The following is an 18,633-nucleotide window of genomic DNA, read 5'->3' as shown; positions in this document are numbered from 1 at the left end:
GTTTCTTATGGGGCATGTGAGATTTAATTTAACTGAGTTTCTAGAAAAGTGGACAGAAAATCAAAAGGAATGAGATGGGAAGTCAGCAGATGAAGGGGAAGTGCTCAGAAACAGATGTAGCTCTTAGAGAAATGTAAGTCTTCTCTCACAATTTTCTGTATATGTTAATGTAAATGTGCTTATTTATAAACAGATATTTTTGATATGTTGCCCTGTGTGAATTTTTTCCTACATTTAAGTTACCAGGGTATGATTTTCATCTTGTTTTTTTGCCTGTTATCTAGTTTTTAGCTTGTTTTTTTTTGCTGTAATAGGACTGTGGGATCTATTAAAACACTAAAACTCTTCTGTTCTAAGGAAAAAAAAATTCTACCATCTGAAACAAATGCCTTTGTTTACATTCAGATGGTATATCTTATTCATCAGGCTGGTATGTGTGGATATTGATATATGTTTGAGCATGTAAAATCCTGGTAGGCAAATGCCACAGTAACTAGCCTTTGTATATTATAGAAAAAAATGCCACTGTTTAGCATTGAGACAGCCAGTGTGCCACAGATGTTCCCCTCTCTTTTAATTCCGGAACAAGTTCTACCCTTATTATCCTTTCAACTGCTTTAAGTTAGGATAAAATATGTTGCAAGAACTTTTGCCTTGTTGAAGAGCTTCCAGCTTTTTGCACTGATGATCAAAAAAAGTGAGCTAAATTTTTTTTCCTTAATGATCTCTTGTATCAACTAAACAAGAAAGAGGTAAAATTAATAAAACATTGGAGGTGATTGACTCTGAAATGTAATCTAATTAGGATGTCAGTTTAAATTAGTCCCTTTCAGAGTTTGAACTAAATAATGCCAAAAGCTGTTTACATGCAAAAGGTATCTGCAAAGTTTTCCTGGGAAAGTCATTCTTTAAAATTCAGTATTTTTCATTCTCACTCTGATATAAATAATCAGGTAGTCTGTTCTCTTAACAATTTTATGTTCCAGTGAATCTGAATTTGATTGTCACGCAAGCTTCCTTATGAGTCATTATCATTATATCACATGACTCATTAAATGAAAGTTGTTTTTTCCCCCCTAAACCCCCTAACCTACTTCTGCTGTGCCAACAAGAGCATTCAGAAACTGGCGCTTAGGTGCAGCTCTGATGCAGGTTTTCTGTTTCTCTGTGACTCATTTGACATTAACATAATTATGTTACAGGAGTCAAAGTGATTTTCAAACTATGAGTAATGCACAATACTAGAGAGAATGTTTACAAGACACCAAGGCATATCAGCTAGCTGAAGTAACCAGCTGCTGATAACAGCTGAAGTAAGTTAGGGAATTAAAAAGTCTTACAATACAATTACCCTTCTTTGGACCCCAGAGTCATGTACAGTGCTGAGATAGGTAGTGTGCTGCGAAGAAGGATCCAGAACCAGCATTATACTGTGATTGGGATAAGACTGATTCTGTGGGTAGCTCACCCAAGAAGTCTTCATAGTTTTCTTCCCACTTGCATATTTATGGAAAAGTCGTGCTCAAATGATAGCAGTGATCTTTTCAAGAAGTGGCTGTATTTACCAGCGTTCGCTTCAAAATGCAAGTGACACACATCCTCTCAGCAAGGAAAAGCTCAAAAGGAAACAACAACAAAAAATATGAGGTCATCTCAAAAATATTTTGAACCTTGTGTATGTGAGTAACGCACAGGAGAAAACTGGTAAGAATAAGACAAAATTAAGTGCTGTTACCATGATGAAATATCTTTTCTCTTTAATAAAATTACCTATCTTAAAGCTAATGATAATGATATCAAGAAGAGTGCTGGTGAATATATGCTGAATAAATACCAAAAAGGAGTGTCTACAAAATGTATAAGTCATAAGGGGAAAAAAAAAACCTGTAAAAATAAATCAAAGCCTTAGTGGTGATTACTTGTTTCAAGTGTTACATGCAATTTTTAAGAAGTACTGACATCTCAGAATTTTTTAAACGTAGTTTGAGAAATAGATTAATTTTTTTTGACTCTTTTTGGTTCACAAGTAGCTTTTGAACAAAACTGGGACATTTGCTATTTAGAAATTCATATACTTTTCTTGGATATCCTTCAGAGGAGGCCTTATAATGTGCTGAGAACCCAGAATTTTGTTGGTTTAATAAGTGTTGAGGATACTTGGTGTTTCCCAGGATTGGCCTGTTGAAGCTAGAAGCCTGATTTTAAAATACCAGCACAAACTGCAATTTCACTGAGTGCTGGAACTGACAATAATCAGTTAACAGCTTTCCTGTAAAATATTCACAGTAATAGAAGTGGGAAAGAGAGTGAAATGCAGAAAAAAAACAGGCTGATAGCATAAGAACTGTTATTAGAAAGCACGTTTTCCATGAGACACATGCAAAGCATTAAAAAAAAATTCCAAAATGCACCCCATCTTCTAATTCACCAGAAAAACTGCTCAGGCCCCGAGCCAAACACTCGGCATGCTCAAATTATCGTCACTGACCCTTGCAGAGTTGGACGAGTACCGTAACTGGTAAAAGAGCTGTTGGTGGCTGAGGAAGGCTGGAGGAGAAAGGTTTGCAGCAGTATCTTTTGTTGACAATACTACACTTTTGCCAGGAGAGTGAGAGTCAAGGCTTGGAGGTTTTCTGTTTTCTCTGCTGCTGTTGTCATACGGTGTGACCTTGGACAAACCCTATTTCTGAGTTTCCCGCTTCTTTCTTAGGAAGAGACTTAACATCTGTGCTGCGCTTAGATGGCTTTAAATGGCAGCTGCTGCCACAGTGACCAGCATGAATGTATGTAACCCTGGTTGATAAAATAATCAGACCAGATAAAATAAACACACAGAACAATCCAAGCCCCATCAACAGAGCTTTATTTCCCATAGCACAACCTAGCAGTCATAGATTTACTGTGATTTACTCTAAAACTCATCCAGGAATTGTAGTTTTGTAACTGTTAATATCCACCACCACAGCCTCTGCATAGATGTATCGACTGAGTTTACATCTAGTTTCACTGCTTTTAATTATCGATATCCCTAACTACCAAAAGTCGCCTCTCAGATTGTTAAAAAATATAAACTATTATTACAAGAGCAGCTTTGTGTACTACAGGTTTATGTCCTCATATTCCTTATAATAACAGGTTATATTTGTAAAATAGTTCTGCTCAGTTCTATACCTACCTGGAGCACCTTAATCGAGCAGTCTTGAAAGCAGTAGCCCTGCAATGCTCTGCATTTCCAGCTCCTGCCTCGCTACTTGACTCCAGAGGAATTTCCTCCTCACACTGATGTTTAGGGAAGCTGCACCTGGGCACCCACCAGTTTGCCTTTCTCTTTCCTGGGGAAACTAGCATGTATGACCACATTCTGCGGTGACTTACAACCTGGGCAAATTCCAAGTATTTAACCTTTGTTCTTTCTTGACACTCTGCAAATTAACTTAAAATAACAGAGTAAAATAGACAATATGGAATGTTTGCTGGAAGTAATTGACAAAATTGAATTTCACAACTTTAAAATCTTGTAAATACTGCTTACCCTTACTGGTTAGTTGAGTTTTGCTGTTGTTAGCTTGTTTTGTAAGCTGAGTTCAAAAACAAAATATTCATAGATATTTATTCAGTATAGAAAATAGTTAGGATTTTAAAGAACAAATAAAAATAGACAGATCCATCAAGGTTTAGTTTATTTTTTTGACTTAGAGCAAAATTAATTGATATTAATTTTTGGAGTTTTCAGAGTATATGGATCTCATAACTAGGCTCAGTTTTTTTCTGTTATAAAAATAGCCATCTGAAAGTTGATAATACATTACTCTGAATTCACAGCAGAAGACATAATTAGGCCTGTATATCTTTGCCAACAGGAATGAAAAAAATGTCACCCTATTCCTTATCTGGATCAGGTCCTCATTGTATTGTCTTCCCTCAGACCCTCATGAAATACATGAAATATGTATCGGGGGTATTGTCCCCCACCGCTGAACAGCCAGGAGAGCACAAGTAAGCTCCCTCAACAATAACTTTCTATAAAAAGGCTGCTGAGGGGGTTGGAAGCATCACTACTAATGTGAGACTGACCCCATGGCAAAGGAAAACAGGCTTGCTAGCGGCATGAGCTCTATTAGGAAATAGTCAGGAAATCCTCAGATGAACTGCAAATATTTTTGTTTGCAATGGCGATAGCTCCCGAGGTTGTGTTTAGAGGTAGACGAGGGATAAGTTAACATGAATCAGGACGGCAGTCTCTGTGTGGGGGACCCGGCCTTCTCAGTCCCGTGGGCCAGAGAGCTAAAAGCATGCAGGGAAAGACCCTCAGAGGTCCAGTGTGGGGTAGTGCGGGGAGAGTAAATGCCTCAGTGGAGAGATTTGGTCTGCAGAAAACTCACGGAAGTCAACAATTTCTGAAGCTGAGACTTTGACTGTTCTGCTAAGTGAGGGTAACCTCCTGAAACGGGGGGGAAAGTGTCAGAGAACAGTTTTACACATTTTTCCTTCCTCAGTATCCCTCCTGCTAAGGGTTTCTTCCATGAGGTCATGTGTTAGGTCCCACAGATGAGTCTTAACACTTTTTATACTCTAGAAAGTCTACAGGGAGCATTACAATTACATCCAAGAAGTGGTTAGGTTGGAAAGCTTTTGGAGCAGGATGTATGGGTACAGCACAATGACAAAACGTATGCTAACGGTATGAAGAGATCTTTGATTTTATTCTCCCTGCACGGTTACTGGAAAGCTGAGCCTCTAAGAAAATGTTCAGGATTATAAGAAACATTTTTAATATATCTATCAGTCAAAGTATTTGCTAGATACAGATTCATTTTTATAATGTGTTTCATATAATGACTTCTCTTCGAAAACTAAATTTGACAAGCTGTTAATTTTAACGTTGAAAAACTAGGCATTAAGTTTTGTGCTTCATTAAAGCCCAGCCCTGCTAACACCTATGCATGTGCATAAACATATGTGTAGCACTGGAACCACTGGGATTACTTGTGTGATTAAAATTAAGCGTGCGTGAAAGTGTTTCAAGGTCAGGATTTTCAAATTCTCTCACTCATGCGTAGAGTAAAAAAAATCCTATTAACCACTCAGTCACCTAATAAAATTGCTGTTGTGTTTATTTTAAGGGACTTATTGCTGTTCAATAGGCAAAGTATCATATAAAACATGTAGATATCAAACTTGACATAATTAAACACTCAGATGCTGTGATTACCTGCCTGAGTGGCTGAATTTTCTAGCAGTGGAGAGAAATCCTTGCTCTAACGTCTTGAGTATAAGCTGGGATGAATACTGTGCCGAGGTGGTCACACTGTTATTTTAGAATAAGGTGGTATGTTTCACGGAAGATCTGATTTTTTTTTTTAATGTATTCATTTCATTTTTACATAAACACAAGCTTGATGTTTCCAGAAAGATTTAAAACTAAGCAGTACTTTGGGATGGCAATATGGTTTTTGTATACAAGATGTACTAAACTTTGCTAAATCACTCATAGAAAATGTTCACAAGACAGTCCTGTCAAATTACAAGTTCAAATTAGATGGTTATGGGGGCGTTGAGACTTTCTCTTGTCTAAACATTTTCCCACTGCTTTCTAAAAGAGAGTTGTCCCTGGTGGTGGTGCACTTGTATCATGACAGGGTAAAGCAAAATGGTTTTTCATGCCTTGTTAATAATTGCTCTCGTTATTGTAAAGTGTAAGCTTACTGAAGAGGCTTGGGGGCAACTGCGTTGCTGTAAAACTTTAGCCACAGGAATTTAGTCACAGTGATACCTAACTTCCAGGTGGCCACCGTTCTGCAGGGGAGCCAGGACCCTGTCTTGTGTGCCCGTGCCCTAGGCTGGAAGACCTCAGGAAGACCTTTGAAATCAGCCAGCTCAGTGTGCAGCGAGCAGCTGAGCCTCCCCAATGTGAGACAGGGCAGCCTTGTTCCCCAGGGCTGCGGGAGGCACCTCCATCCTCCCGAGATCCACAAACCTGGGTTCTCTGCCTTTGCTTTGATTTCTTATTTTCTGTTTAACAAGGCATCTCTCCCTTCTTACAAACCGTGGTGGAAGGATGAGGTAGCGCTGCTTCTTTTATGCACTCAGTAGGAATATATAAGACCCAGGTTCAGTTCCACTCACTGTCTGAAGAGGTTTAATTCACATTTCTTTTCCTCTGGGAGACTGCCTGAGCTACCCAGCTGTAGCCAGGAAGAGGAGCACCCTGCACGCTCCCTGCTGAGGCCACGCAGGAAACTGGGAGAGGACAGCGGACTCAAGGGCAGACTCTGTTTCTGGTCTTTGCTGCCAGGGCTGCTCATAGATTTTACACAAGCGGTTTTTAGAGCAGGAATGGAGCCCTGTTCTGATCTCTTTGAAGCAAGTACCCTAAATGTCTAGGCTAAAACCTGGGCCATTCTACTTAGTTTTTTTCTGGCTTCTTGAGTTTTGAATCCCTCTCTGCACATCAGCTTGTCCCCCATGGGTGCTTTAACTCTTAGCCTATTCTAAAAAGGCAGGTGGCCCCAGTACACCTGGTCTTTGAAAGAAAGGCATGACTACCCTGCACAGACGCTCACTCCCACGGCGTAGGAAAGGCATGACCAGAAAACACATACTTTGGAAGATATAGAGGAACAGTTAATATCAGGAACTCCCTGGACATAGTCCTGGGGAAGGCTCCTAGCTGTCTGGTAGCAACTGTATTTGAGCACCCGTGCAGAAATAAAACTCTGAGGTGCATGGAAATATGAAGTTTGCTGACTGCAGCACACACAGTGTCTGGGTGCCAGGTTGATTATGGTCCTGAGAAGGGGTTTTCTCTAAAGCAGTTTGGGATTTGCTTGCTTTAGGTTCCTACAGCTTGTACACTTTTTACAGCTGCCATCCTAATCCACCATAGGAGATAGTCTCAAGAAGAAGAGTATCCAGATTCTCCTCCTGCGGTTAATGACTGCTTTCTGGGTTTTGCACTCTGACTGTGTCCCAGATGACCCTCAGGAGAAACTTGCAGAAAGGATATTTCCAGTTTAAAACAAACAAACTATAAATATTTTAGTAAAAGGAAGGGGCGCGTACAGGGTGAACTTTGAGACATGCTCTGAAAATATGCTGCTGACCTCTCGCTTGACATATCTGTTTCCCTATTAGACTGCAATATAATTAGGGCCTGCTCTAACCCTGCTGCCTGTTTAATGCTTACATCAATGGCAATGTAGCCTCACAGACTGCAGTTAGAATAAGATATACATGTAAAGTCTAAAATAATCCATGTCATAGCAGAAGGAAGGGTAGTCAAGAGAGAAGAATACTTAGTCCCATATCTTGCTAGATATTTAGGTGTCTTACCTTATAAATGTGAATGGATGTTAGATCAAAGGTCTTTGAGAAGTTGGCCTCAAGGCCCAATTCTCTTTCCGTTAGCGCGAATGAAAAGCAGCCACGCTGAAGTCAACGAAGTCACACTGAGATGTGAAAGGAGAATTAGGACCGAAATGAAATGAGATTGAGAGCTGAGGACAAAGGCTCTTGTACCAACCAAAGAGGGAATTTGGTAAATAGGTGGTCACTATGCTAGCAGGTGGTCATGGTGGTAGCAGTCACCACGACGCTAATGGTTGATGACTGTTAGATGATTTGGTCTGACCTTCTGTGTATTGCAGGCCACTAACTTTCACCCAATAACCTTTCTTCTGAGCCCTGGGAGTTAAGTAGGGGGAGCTGTGAGAGGCAAGGACAAGTCTTGGACTACGGTAATAGAGAAAGGGTGGCTGTAACCCCCCAGTTTTTGTAAGCAGTCCATTTGGGGAAGACACATTCACAAATAAGTAAGATTTAATGAAAAATTAATACACTTTAATAATTAATAATTAATATTAAAAATAATAAATTTAATAAATAATGTAAGGAAGCCAAAAGATGTTGAGGTTCTCTTGTCATATAGTTTACAAGGATAGGTCTGGAGAGGAGGCCATGGCTCTGTCCTGCTGATACCCTGTGGTAGGAACACACGTGATGGGGGAGAAGCTGTGTGAGTTTGCAGCCTCTCTGCTCCCTTCATGGCTATGCCTAAAACACCAATACAACCAAAAAAAGTGACAGAAAACCTGGCAAGTAAAGGAAGAATCCTAATAAGGTCCTGGATAATTTAGTACTTGCTCAAGGACCCCGTTCCATGATCCCTGTCAACAGAAAGAGAGGGAAAAAAAAACTATCCTAGGACTGTATTGAAAGATAGTAACGGGCAGCCCTGATCTGGCAGCCTGCTTTTTTGGAGATTTGCTGATGACCTCCTAAGGGTCAGGGCTGAGATCAGGAGACCTGCTTTTACAGCACCTCTTTTAAAGATATGTATAATGGACATTTAAAAAAGGGAAGAGGGTAGTGTATAAACATACATTCAAGTTGGTGATGAAACCTGCAAATGCTTAGACATGTGCATGAATATTTTAAGGATACAGAGCATTCATGGAATAAATATATTTTTGTAATATTACTGTCACCTGTAATAATTGTAAACCAAAAAAACAACTCGAGTACATGATTAACCCCCACACTCTGCAAAGAAAACAGTACAAAAAAATCACGATTGTTGTGAAAGGCTTTTTTTTTTTCCTTTCAAGCACTCTCAGCCTAACACTTGGCTGATTTACAGCCTGAGTTCAAGAGACTTCTACAGACTACTAAGGAAATTGTTGAGAAAACTTTGGACCCTAAACAACCACTTTTGCACAAAGTGCAAATCAGCTGCAAAAAAGACCTACCATATTTAGATTTAACCTGCTAGTTTTGATATTCTCTTTGCTTTATGTTGATGCTTTAAAAGTAAAACAAAACAAAAACAACAAAAAAACAATTATCAAGCTAAGCCATCCCAAGCCAAATCCTTGGATGATGAAATGAAAGCAGTTTTGCCAATTTGTATCTGGGAGGAGTTGATGGCTGGTTTTCATTAATCTGTCATAGGTCTAGTTCCTGCTACAACTAAGAAGATGATTTATCTGGTTCGTTAAAGTGAGGTAGTTGTAGGAATGGTACTAAAAGAGGCATCCTCACCAAAGCCAGGAAGCAGAAGATTGAGCCTAATCTATGGTTTCCAAACAAGTCTTGGGACTGATCCTGCAATCCCAACTCAAGGAAAGCTCCTGCTGAAGCACCGGGCACAACTATAAATTCAGAACAGAATGCCAGGCTTTTAGTTGTGGATTGCCCGATATTTAACTGTGCCACAACACTGATGTCATTTGGAAGTGTGCTTAACTAAACATTTCGCAATTTCTCTGATACCAGGTGGAACATCTTAGCAAGGGGAAGAAATATCTCAGCATTAGTAAGGAAACTACTTTCCTCTCCAGAACATGGCAGGCATCTGCCTCATTAAAATGGGATAGTATGCCACGTTTTACTTTGATCAGCTTTCATTTATGGGAAAAATTGCTAAATTTAAATATACATGATCTACACTTTCCATTTATTGGAAACTGAGTCCTTAAAAAAAAGGTGAATCTCTCCTTTAATGTGGAGCAATATAGTATTGAATTCCTGTACAGAACACAGCGAAGTCACAGTGAGATCTGCTGAATACTCCTGAGCAGCCTTTACATGAGTATTTTATTTTTATATCTTTACTTTCTCTCATATGCTGATTGATGGCTGATTGTGTATGACAGTCCCTTTTCTATATACAAGGGTAGCGCAATCTCTTTGGTTAGCTAGGTCCTTACAGGTTTAGATGAGAGCATTTTAAACTAGTTTAAAACTGCTGTATGCATGCTGCTCATGTGTAAAGTATCACTAAAAATCCTTCAATATTTATCTGCAAAAGCAAGCAGACTCTGGAAATGATAATCAGGAGTTCTAGTCCTCTCCCACCGTGGGTGCAGCCCTGCAAAATTAATTGGGGCTGACCTCCTGCTGAACTGCTGTGGTATTAGAGAAAGAACTCCCACATCTGCCTTAAATGTCTCGGTAAGTCCTAGCGATACAAAAATGCTTACTTTAAATAGCTACCTGTGTACAGGTTAGAAGTTATTTTCACAAGACAGCTTTCTGTCTCCAGAAATCAATAGCAACATATCCTCACAGGCACTAGGCAACATTCTGCTTCACCTAGCTGATCACCTCTGTTAAGCAGGATTTTCTCGGGTTTTTGCTAGTCCTGGAAGTCATAGCATAAGCAAGATCCTTTTTACATATGCTCTGTACAAATTATGATTTGAATAGTCCCATGCAGCACTGACAAAAAAGTATAGTGAAGCTATAAGGCATAGACTTCCTAGTTTAAAGTATACCTAGCTTTGAAAATCAGCCACTGGGTCTCATTTCTTTGGAATGGTTTTGTAACTCCATCATATTCCTAAGTCTGCCTTACTCTCCCAAAATATCCTACATTTGCTCATGTATTGTAAAGAGCCTGAGATGCTTCCACAGAAGACCATGGAACAAAATAATCAACTAATAACAAATAATAAATCAAACAAAACTGACCAGAACCAACCAACTAAAAAGTCCTTTTGTCCTGCAGTTGCCCTAAAGAATTTTCTTGGTTTTCATCTCTTTTTCATTAGTTTGCAAAATCTCTTTATATGTGACGGCTCTCCTAGCTCCCTGCTCCAGGTCCTGCAGTCCTACTGCCAGTGCTTTGGGTCCAGTTCTATTTCTGCTTTCCCTGGTATTTCTCATTTGCTACAGTGGGAGTTTAGTTTGTATAACTAAAGCAGAGCTGATCCTTTTATTCCTCCTCTTTATATTTTACATTTTCACCATGTGTAACAGTAAAAATGCCTGATGGGAAAGGCATTTCCTGTCAGTAAATGACAAGCTGAGTACAGATACAGAGATGAAAACTCTTCCAGCTGATCATTAAGCTACGAGAAAATGCTTTTCTTACTGGTCATCATTGCTTATACACAACATACATTAGCTACCCCTGCTGCTGCAGTGTGAATCACTTGAGGATGGAAAGCTTCCAGCAGCCTTGCAGCCGGTGAAGCCTATGGCTTCGGATACGTGGGAGTGCATTTGGGCATGCAGGGCTGCCTGTGCACATGGCCAGGCGCTAATCCTGTGCATTCCTGTTTAAGTGCAGGAAATGTTTAATTCTACGTAACTTTCTGAAAAAGTAAATTTAAATGGTTTGTTAAATCCCAGGCATATTAGAATCAGAGGAAAAAAGAATAATAAAAAGACAGTTTTCCTTAGAGGTGGTTATAAGATCCAGCATGACTTCTTGTTGGCTAGCTAGGCACTCCTCCAAAGTCCACTATTAATGCAAACTTTAGTGTTAACAGGTGGACAGAACACGCAGGTTTTGTCCTCCATGTCTCTGTGTTCCTTTAAGGTTATTAGGTTTTTACTTATTTTAATAGTTCATCATCTACACAAATCCTAAGTCTTTATAGTTTTAGAAAAATATAGTAATTACTATACGTTAAATATCTGTAAAAAATTAACTGATCAGCCCTTATATATAAGAAAACTGCCAAAATAATGATCTTGACAAAAGACCACAATATTATACCTTGTCAGGTGCTGTCATCCCAAATGTGTAAGAAAAAATATATTACCACAAGGATAAGTTATAGTATTTATAAAGGATAATTTTAGCTCTTCTCTAAACAGTAAGCCTCAAGTTCAGCAAGGCTTTTTGACTGGGACTATTTAGATGTGTATTTAATTACTATGCTGAATCTGGGCTTCTATTTGTTGGTTGAAACATTGTCATCTTTTTTAGAGTTCTACATAAAACTCTTGCACATAAGGAAAAAACACACAGAATTCTTACTGGGGCTGCTAAATACTACTGTGATACACACACTGAATAGCAAGAATAGATAATAATGTATCTGCACAGCATCCAGCAACAAAAGCCTCAGGTTTGAGACATATCTGAACGCTAATTAAAATAAGACATAAAAATAAAAGACAGCAGCCTTCTACATGATTTCCATTTGTGAATCTCAGATACTTCACACTAGAATGTAAATATCATTATCTATTTCAACAGACTGGGAAACAGAACCAAAGGAAAATGATCAAGTTATCCAAAATCACAAAGACCAAATTCAGAGGCACCAGCCCCCTCCGTGAGCCGGGGCTGGGAACACCAAAGACCGGCATGGTCTGAAGTCCCACCTCCCTCCCCTACTCTCTACTTGCAGCAGGGAGTTAAGCATCATTGCGATTGGAGATTCGTGGCCCCAAACTTCCCTTCTAAACTTAGACCCCTGCAAAGCATGCTTCAGGGATTGATTTTTTTCTTTTCTCTTTTAAAGCCCATGAGGGAGAGCACTTGCTCTGGAGGAAAAGTTCTGAGTTTGGTACCTGCCTCTGGCAAAGAGGGATGAAACTCATGTCCCCTCTTCCTGAGGAGAAACCATCTGACCATGTAACTATAAGCTGTGCTGCTTGGGGTTCCTCTTGACTTCTGCTGAAGCTCTGCTGTGATAAAGTGAAGAACTGGTTAGACAGTAAACCCAATGGTGCGTGACTCTAGCCTCAGGGTGAGGACATGCCCTGGAAACGGGCCCTCCTGGAGCCTGCTTCTCTCTCTGTGTGAGCATTGCACTTTAAATAGTCACTGGACAAAAGACAAAGCCTACATGGCTGTGGATTTCATTTGCCATTGGACTAACGGTCACGTGGGCATCCCAAATGGGTGCCATGAAACTCTGCGTCTTCGCCAGTGGCCTGGTCCACAGCCTCCCGCGCTCACAGAGCGGAGCGGAATCTGGGCTAGCGCTCCCATCAACAGCACGCTTCGGTGTTTGCAGTTAAGGCAGTCTAATTTTAAAACTGCGTGCAACCCTGTTGGTTTCCTTTTACTTACACTTTGTTCTTATTATCTGGGTGAGTTACTGTAAAGTTGAGGCCAAAAAAATAAAGCAGCGAAGATAAGAGGCTGAAAGTTAAGATCACTCATGCGTTCTTTTCATGGTAAGTCACATGCAAAGTAGGTGAGAGGACAAAAGATAAGCGGAGCGAAAGCTGCAATGCCAGCCTTGATTTTGAATCTCTTGTAGATCATAAATCTGTGTCACACATTTTTGTCATTTAAAATGGTGTTTATATCAAAATCAATCTTTAATAATTAGAAACATGTATTTGTAATTATTATGGTAAGTTATGGAATAGCTTCCCAGGCAGATGGGAAGAGCTGTTACGAGTATCAGTAATGATACTGAGGCCCAGAGTATTCTTCAGACACGCACAGTCCCAAGTGAAATCAATGTGAGCAGGTAATTTTTATAGGGGGCACTGGTGTGTGTGTGTTTGTGTGAAGCAGCATGATGATTCCATAATGCATCCAGAATATTTGTAACTTCTCGCAGTAAAAATATACATATTATGTCACTGTCCTTCTCTCACCCTCTGTGTTTACCTGGTGGGTTACCAGACTACAAACCATAACTGTATCAGTCCACCTAAGTTGAAGCTACACCTTCAGCAAGTAATTTCTAAACATATCTTTAAGTCAGTTCCATAGGAGAGTTTGGTACGCTGGCAACCACCATGACTAGATGCTGATTTTTCATAGTCACTTGGGGCTAAATTTATCTCTCATTGAAGTCGATGGGAATCTTTCCATTGACTTCAGTAACAGTTGGATCAAGCTCTAGTACTTAACTTTCATCAGCGAGCAGCTCTGTGCACATAAAGCCATTGACGAAGTTCAGTATGAATCTGTAACTGCTCTCACAAACAAAAATCTGGCATTCATTTACATGATGGAAAGGATGGTGAGGGGAAAGGGGGGAGGAGGGTCTGTAAAGACAGAGCTTTTCTTGCCATAAAATGGATGGGAATATAAGGACGCCCTAACAGAGATGTCATTTACACCCACCTGGAGAGCAGTTAATACATCAAGCCTATCATTTTGCTTATTCAATGGAACCAGTGACTCTGCTTTATTCAGTCTGTTTTGAGATGTGATTCTTTCATATATGGGATCTCAAATGTGGGATCTCTTTTTGTTGTTTGTTACTATGTGGATGTATCCAAACAGCTCAGAAATTGTAATTACAGGCTGTCGTGCTTAGCCAGCTACTGTGCCAGTGCACAAAGTCCATCTGATAAAAAAATAAACCCTGAAAGATTTCAGGGAAAGGAAACTGTAGATATGGTTGGCTGGGCCAGTCAGTGCTCTCTCTCTCAGCCAGAGAGAGTAGATATTTGTGCTACTTGCCCCCCCAAACACTCCAAAAGCACTGCATGTAATAATAATAATTGACTAAATTCTGGACCATTTAATTTAGTAAAGTTCCCCTACAGCTCATGGTAGTTTTGGGCACCGGAATTTGGTCCTGAAATACACATCTTGTTGCACCCTCTGGCAATTATGTTACCATCTTACAAGCGGAGAAACAAAAAGTAAAATGATGGAAAGTGAAAGAGAAAAGTAAAATGACTCATTTAAACTCAGGAAGCTGAAGAGGCAGCAACAGAAGGACCAATGGGAGAAAATCTCTGTAAAGAGGGAACAGAAAGGGGGATGATGGAATCCAGGGATACAGTGAGGAAAAAAGAGAGAAATTAAAGGAAGGAAATAGGAAAGGGAGCTATTATTGAAACAAAATAAAAGAAATGAGGAAAGGGGAGAATGCCTAAAAAGGAGATAATAAAGAGTGGATACGTGGATTTAGAAGGAATATCAGATAGTGATGGTGACAAGCAGTAAGGAAGGAAATGTAAACTGAGGAGAGAAAAGCAAGGAGGAAATGAATCTTGTCTTCAGCATTAAAGAATAAAAGAAATTAAAATTGTGCCCTTAATAGCAGCTAATTTCCCTCCACAAGGCACATGCCCATCCACTCGAGTAGTATTAAATGTACCAGGGTAGCAGCGTTTGCCATACAGGCTCTGTTAGTGCCTGTCCTCTTAGCTCCGTGGCTTTTAACTCCCTTCAGTTTTTGGAGCTCTCAGTGCTTCCCAGGAGAGGTCCAACCCTTCCATAGTGAATTTGATCCTAGCTACTTTAGGCTTGTTTTTTAAAGCCACCTTTCAGGGGACCCTGGGAAGTAGTCCACAGGTGCCCAAGGAGTCCCCAGATGGCAGCCTGAAAAGCCCTGGGCTTGATGGAAGCTGCTGAGGCTGCTTCCACTGCAGCATAGTCCCTTTGCTCAAGCAGCAGCAACCTAAACTTTGGAAAAAATAGTCCCAGGTTTCAACACTGCTGATGGTCTGGTCAGATGTGAAACTTGTCTCAAAACTAGTGTAGTTTGGGGGAACAGAAGATTCTTACCACATAGGTTCAGAACTGAATGTACTGCATAGCAAAAATCACGGCAAAAGTTAATTCCCACCACAGAAATATAGAATACCTTTCCTTGGCAGAGAGTCTGATTTTGTGCTGATTTTGCAATGTGGTAAGTCTGACTTCCAGAAAGCTCTTTCTGATGTATGTGCCATGAAGGGGAAAACTGGACCCATCAGGGTTACAGTAATGTCAAAACTTAATACAATTAAAGCCACTGAGCACCCAGGGAGACAGGTTTTACTCAAGATTTCCCTACACGTTTTATGTACATTTCATTGTATTTTCCCCAGACCAAGTGGGTTTAGTGGAATTGTATGACCATAAAACCACACAGGCTCTGGATTTTATGGTGTTATTCTGACTGAGATCATAGAGTTTCATAAATTTTAAGACAAGGGAGAGCAGAAAGCTTTTCATGGTGAGGATGCAAGTCTATTGCTCAGCAACTCTGTAGGAGAACCACATTTTAGTCTTATTCAAATACTCACAGTGTCTGAACCACGTGAAGGGATATGGAGGTAGGATTTGGTCAGGAAAACGTAGAGGAAGGAGTTCGCTCCTCTCCCTGTGGGCTGCAAGGACAACGCCATGGGATGCTCTAAAGGGTGGTGTTTCTCCACAGAGGGAAAACCCAGTACTGGACCTGTCCCCGCTCTGATACTGTAATGAAGAAACTGTGCCTGGCTTCAGGGAAGGCAGAAGTAATTAACATTGATTTCATGGCTGTGAAATGATTGCTGTTGCAGTGGGATCGTCCCCTGAAGTTTCTGGTGGCAGCAGACAAATGAAACGGAAAAGCACTGGTAAATGTTTAGAGGGAAGCAAATGAAAGGCATTTAATGAGATGTTGGAAAATGAACCTGGTAAAGAGCATTAGAGCATCTGGCAGCTGTACTGTTTAACCTCCTGATATTCTTAATAGTTATATATAACTTCTCAAGAATTGGAGTCTGATTGTACATCTTTATTGAGTCAAGTTAGCTTTGGGAGCAGGATCGAACCTATGTGATATGCTGGAACTCAGTTTATTTTTCACTGTGGTTTCATTTTCTTTTTTTAAAGAAGAATTTCAAGCCAGGACATGTTTCAGTGGCCTAATCTTAAAAGTGCACAGGAACAATCTCTGTTTGTTTTGCAGGGAGGAGCTCTCTCATTTCAGAAGCAGTTCAAGAATTAACACAACTGTTTGCTGTCAGTTTTTAGTACCCAGTGTGGCTCGCTGTCAATAATGGTACCAGTAATGAAGAAGCATTGTATAGAAAACAAATGTATTGGCTTTAGTTTTGTATAACACAGTACTATTTCAAAACAAAATAATCATCTGCCTACTTGGGGAAGTGTTGTGATTGTTCAGCAAATGTTAGTGACCCTTAAACAACAGGATAAGAATACTTATCTTCCAAAGGTACTTCTAACCACACAGAATGAGGGAATTGGGTTTTTTTCGCCTTTATTATTCTGTGGCATTGCTCTACTTAGCTGAAAATACTCTAAATAAGTTTCCATTTATGATACAGCTAGTAAAATAAGAATGGACAGTTGCTAAATCTCTCTGTCAGAATTACAGCAAGCACCTGGTCATGACCACTAAAACTAATGTTGCTAAACCGTTTCCACAATAACTTCATGCTCAGAACTTTCCAACCAATTATCTTCTGAGATAAAATTTTCCACATTTGGCCTCTGTTTGGGAGTGGTATTTTTTTTCTTTTGGGTTTGAGAAAAATGATGCCAGCTGTTTTTGAGCAGGGCATGAATGATAAAATTATGCCCTTGTAGTAATAAAAATTTCATGGTGTGCACCAACCTGAAATGTAAAACTTGCTCTACACCTCTCTGAAGAGCAAAATTTTTGCCTGGAATTATATTTGACATTGATTTACATAGATTAACAAAGATAAGATAATAAACATGTTTTGAAAGAGCTGAGATGATTGATTTATCTATAGGTGAGTACCTGAGCCTACAGCAAGAAAAGCCTATAGCTTGCAAGAGTTGCAAGCTGAGGGCTGCCAGGTAGGTCGGAGGCTCACTACTGCGCCCCCAAAGTGCCTTTCATTGTGTGAGGAGAGCAGGGAACAACTGTACCTAATGCAGGAGAAAGCAAACATCATTAGTCCAAACTCACATTTCCTTTCCCACCAGATTTTTTTTTCTTTTTTTTTTTCAAAAGCAGACAATTATGTATAAAATAGCAGTGTTAAGATTGTGGAGTTGAGCATGCAAGCATGGTGGCATTTAAAAAGCTAAGATTGCTATTCACATCTGTGTGACCAACATACATATGCTTATGTACGTACAAATGTGTGCAAACACAGGCAGACACACACGGAGGTGAGATACAGACAGACTGACAATCAGACTAGGTCTAATTGGAATTTAATACCCTTGTTAAAATGCTCCAAGCAATTAATACATCCCAGAATAAACAACTTGAGACATATTATCATAATACAGCCTCGTTGAACATTATGAAATCAATTAACTTGTTGGAGCACTTGTTCAGGGTATAAATTTTAGATATAAATGAATATATTAATTAATACAAATGAATATATTAATTAATACAGTTAGGACATCCTCAAGCTTTTAAAGGTCCTGATCTTTCCACGCTTGGTAAATGAGAGAGAGACCTGAAGACCCTGTTAATGGCAGTTTTGCGAATATGGAATATTGTTGTGTTGGATAACAGTGTGCGTCCGTCTGTCTTTGCCAGCAAGTGGGCAAGTGTTTCTTTGACAAATCTCTGTTCCAGCACTTTGGGGGCTGTTAGCGGCAATTTCTGTTGTTTAACAAATCAGGAAGCTACGGAAACAGAATGAAACAAACCCGCTTTCACGGCAGCCAACACCACCGCGTTTCCCCGTCTCCTACGGCGGAGTCTTTGGTTTTCCCTGAAATCATAAGGACATTGAGAACTGACGTGTTTTAAGAAAAGGATTTTTTATTATTTATTTTTAGCTTCCTGTCATGCCATTAAACGGGTCTTTCCTCAGGGTAAAAACTGAAGTCGTCCTCTTCCACATGTAAACTGAACTTTTAGCTGACATTTGAAGCAGGAGGGAGAGAGGGGTGCGGGGGGGGGGCGGCGCGGAGGGTTAAACAAATTTTCAGTGAAGTAGGATCATGTTTTTCGGTCCTTCTGAAAACTACATAATCTTCCCTTATTTTCACTTTCTCTAAGTCGTGAAAGGGACTTCGGTTCATTTTAAATCAGCAGCCCGCCCCGCGCGCCCGAAAACACCCGCAGGCTCCCGGCGAGAGAATGAGACAGGAGAGGAGGCGAGGGGGCGGCGCGGCGCGGAGCAGAGCCCGCGGCCCCCCGGGGCTGCGCGGCCCCCCAGGGGGCCCCGGCGCCTCGGCAGGGATGCGGCGCCCCCTCCCCTCCCCTCCCC

At 40.3% G+C, this 18,633-nt stretch overlaps 1 protein-coding gene across 2 annotated transcripts in view; it reads left to right on the top strand.

The window, feature by feature from the left end:
- Positions 1-258: 258 nt before the first annotated feature.
- ATF3 (activating transcription factor 3) overlaps positions 259-18,633 on the top strand; it is a 28,420-nt gene continuing 10,045 nt past the window's right edge. The window contains exons 1-6 of one of the 2 annotated variants that reach the window (XM_026072358.1): positions 259-2,783; positions 3,237-3,393; positions 3,861-3,996; positions 9,809-9,951; positions 12,258-12,918; positions 15,861-16,041. The gene's annotated coding sequence lies outside the window, so the exon portion shown is untranslated. Of the gene's footprint in view, positions 2,784-3,236; positions 3,394-3,860; positions 3,997-7,780; positions 7,812-9,808; positions 9,952-12,257; positions 12,919-15,860; positions 16,042-18,633 lie in introns of those variants that run through there. The other variant, XM_026072360.1, reaches the window with a different exon arrangement.

This window comes from Apteryx rowi, unplaced genomic scaffold (genome assembly GCF_003343035.1).
Source record: "Apteryx rowi isolate R43461 unplaced genomic scaffold, aptRow1 scaffold_34, whole genome shotgun sequence".
Classification (NCBI taxonomy): Eukaryota; Metazoa; Chordata; class Aves; order Apterygiformes; family Apterygidae; genus Apteryx; species Apteryx rowi.
Note: the sequence above shows the minus strand (reverse complement) of the source record. Positions and strands in the feature narration are given on the sequence as shown.